The following is a 2,329-nucleotide window of genomic DNA, read 5'->3' on the forward strand; positions in this document are numbered from 1 at the left end:
GTGTTCCCGCCTCCCGCAGTTCACCATCTTCCTTCTTGGAACAGGGGGGCCGAATTCCCAAACTGTCCAGGTACAAAAAATCTGACGTAATCCAATTTGCGCACCTTAACCCTGGCCTCCCGTTTTCTTTGAAGTGACGAGGGAGGGAGAGGAGGGGAGGCTTAGCTAGACGCAAAGTAAGCTCTGGATTTCCCCCCAGCTGAGGGATATTTTGTCCAATTAATTTTACGGAATTACTCATGGAGAGATAAGAGGGGAAGGGGAGGGGATAGGAAAGGGGAGGAAAGGGAGAAGGGAAGAGGAGGGGAGTGGAGATGAGAGGAAAGGGGTGAGGGTGAGAGAGAGGTCAGAGAGGAGGAACTAGCAAAGGGAAGGAGACAGAGGGATGGATGGGGAGGAAGGAAAGAAAAATTGACTCCGAAGAAAGGAAGCGAGAGAGAGAGAAAGAAAGAGAGAGAGAGAGAGAGAGAGAGAGACAGACAGACAGACAGACAGAGATCCATCCTTCCACTCCTAGCCATCTATCTGATCCCACTCATTCTTCATTTTTTCCGTCTATCCTCTCGTCCATGAGTCCATTCACCCGTTCATCCACCCATCATCTATCATCCATCTTGCATCCTTTTCATCCATCCAGCCATTCTTCCTCTCTCGCAGTCTCCCACAACTCCATCCACCCTTCCATCCATAATCCTCTAAAATCTCAATCATCCTTCCACCTATCCATCCATCAATACATAATCTTTCTCAGTCAATCATTCATCCATTCATCCATCCATCAAAATTTTTTACCATACCTCTCTCCATCATCCATCCACAATTTTCTTCATCATTCTTTTCTCTTCTCTCCTTCCCTCCATCCATCCATAACTTCTCTCCCTCCCTCTCTCTTTCTCTCTCTCTCTCTCGAATTCCCCTTTGACGCTGCTGTTGACATAAGGTAAAGAAATGACTAAAGGTAATGGAATCGGCCGGAGTGAAATGAAATAAAAACATGTGCGTGGCAGGTGAGGGAGGGAGGGGGGGGCAGGTAAACAGATAAAGGATAGGTAAACAGCGGGAGAGAATGGAGAGAGAGAGAGAGAGAGAGAGAGAGAGAGAGAGAGAGAGAGAAATTAACCATCTCATTTACCGTAAACTTTAATTACAAAACAAGGCCTCAGCTATTACGAGAGAGAGAGAGAGAGAGAGAGAGAGAGAGAGAGAGAGAGAAAGAGAGAGAGTTACTGCCATTCCATACCTTATATTTCGTTCCTCAGGCTCTTCTCTTCTTCCTGGAAAAAACAAAAGAGATCAAATTCGCTTAACGCTGACGCTCCTATAACCCACTCTAGGATGAGTAAATTCGTCTGGTGTCAACTTGATGAATAAGCAAGAGTAGGTGTGACCATGAAAGGGTTAAGTTGCTGTGGGATTAAAAGGGAGCGAAAGTCAGGATTTGAATTATTATTATTATTATTGTTATTATTATTATTATTATTATTATTATTATTTTTATTATCATCATCATCGCCATAGTTCTTAACGTCATCATCATCATCACAGCTCTTATCATCATCGTCATCATCACAATCATCATCATCACTGTTCTTATCATCATCATCACCCAAACTCTCACCTTTCACCACTGAAGAACAGCCTTCTCATTATTCTGTGTCACCATCTCTAGATAAGTGTCTCTCGCTGCATCGTACCGGCATCATCATCATCATCATCATCATCACCATCACCACTGCCACCACCACCACCACCACCACCATCATCATCATCATCATATCATCATCACCATCACCACTACCACCACCATCATCATCATCATCACATCATCATCATCACCATCACCACCGCCACCACCACCACCACCACCACTATCATCATCATTATTCTTTCTCGTCCCATGTCTCACCCGCTTCTTTTGTGGTTTATCAGGGAAAAAACTGGCGATAGCGAGAAGCCCTCTCTCTCTCTCTCTCTCTCTCTCTCTCTCTCTCTCTCTCTCTCTCTCTCTCTCTCTCTCTCTCTCTCTCTCAAGCCTTAAATATTTTCTAAGCACAAAAAAAAAGAGACTAAAACTAACAGAATGCTGAAGTGATCTAAATATTACACCTTATTTTGAACAGATATGATTGATAACTGAAACAGGCGCATAAAAATAACTTAATGGTGAGTCTAATAAAAAAAAAAAATACACTCAGATATACACTAGATCACACCCTATTGACTACAAACACAGAAAAAGAGTGCAGTGCTTTAACTAGTATCGTATATATCACATAATTATATATACAGCAGTGTCAAGAGATACGTATGCTTGGCAAAACACGATTTC

Source organism: Coenobita brevimanus, chromosome 13 (genome assembly GCF_032717465.1).
Source record: "Coenobita brevimanus isolate Jiangsu-jjx chromosome 13, ASM3271746v2, whole genome shotgun sequence".
Taxonomy (NCBI): Eukaryota; Metazoa; Arthropoda; class Malacostraca; order Decapoda; family Coenobitidae; genus Coenobita; species Coenobita brevimanus.